Here is a 1,320-nt window from a genome sequence, read left to right as displayed (position 1 = left end):
AAAAGACTAACTGACTTGAGCTAAAGAAAAAAAATGATTTGATCACATTATGAACTTAATTCATAATTTCGTCGCGCGCCCATAAACGCGCATGCGCGATACCACGGAACTCGGGTTTCCAAGTTTTCTGACAAGTTTTCCCATATTAGAGGGGGAAGCTTCCCGATGGGGTCTGATGATCATCCATAACAGGAACCTTTTCTTTGACCAAGGCTCGTTTAACTTTTCGGGGAAAAATTCCACTCAAGTAAAGTTGGAGAAAACTAAGTATATTTTTTATATCATTCTAGATCAACTTTCTGATGATATTTACCGAATTTTTCATGTTTGTGTCCGTACAAGAGTACTTCTTGGTACTGGAATAAAGCCTGCTTACAGGCCTTAATATGCAACCACTAAAAAGGGAAAACCATAAAAATATATAAGTGCCACAAAGATTATACTTATTTTTATTTTTCCACCAATTTTACCCTAGTGTAGAGGGTGAGGGGGGGGTAGGTTGGGGGGCTATGGAATAGGAGTGGGGAAGGAAGCGGAGTGTTAGGGCCAATAGTAGTGTTTTTATTTTTTTTAAATATAACCATACCGACAAAACCCGAATAAGCTTATTCTGTTTCATCAAGAATTTCAATTACGACATTAAAGTTTATGACAGTAATCTAGTCTCGCTATGAATTATAAAAACATTTTCCTATATTCTTGAAATAAGTCATGAAATCTTTACTGCTCGGAGGATTCCCTCACGTTTGTAAACTATGGCTTAAGGTCACTAGGAACTCCATTAAAACTAAATTCGAAATATGAGTTGTTCAAAGTTGGTCTTAAATTAATTAGATCCTCACGAGGCTTTCATTCCTGCCCGCGTTTTAAGAAGTCACTTAGATTCAAAACAACGCATTCAAACCAAATTCTCTACACAACTAAGAGGAGACTTAAGCGCTAAATCTCTCTCTCTCTCTCTCTCTCTCTCTCTCTCTCTCTCTCTCTCTCTCTCTCTCTCTCTCTCTCCGCTAGTAGAGTTATTGCGTGCCAGTGGAAGGCGGAAGAGTAGCATATTATGCATTCACTCTTAAGCTTGGGGTTGCGCAGACCTTCAAAGGAATAATTTGCATGCCGTCTCCTCTTTCTTCATGTTTCTTTACGCTCCCTGTCCTTCCTTCCTTCCCTCGTCTTCATCTTCTCCTCCTCGCTCTCCTCCTCCTCCTCCCGCTGCCTCATCATCCTCCCACTTTTGGGCTCAGCCAAAGGATGCTCCTTCCGGCCCGTGGACAGAGATTTGCATCTCGTTCTCTCCTCCGCTTTGCTGGAGGTGATTCGCGT

The sequence above is a fragment of the Macrobrachium nipponense genome, chromosome 11 (assembly GCF_015104395.2).
Source record: "Macrobrachium nipponense isolate FS-2020 chromosome 11, ASM1510439v2, whole genome shotgun sequence".
Lineage (NCBI taxonomy): Eukaryota > Metazoa > Arthropoda > Malacostraca > Decapoda > Palaemonidae > Macrobrachium > Macrobrachium nipponense.
This window is presented reverse-complemented; position numbering follows the sequence as displayed.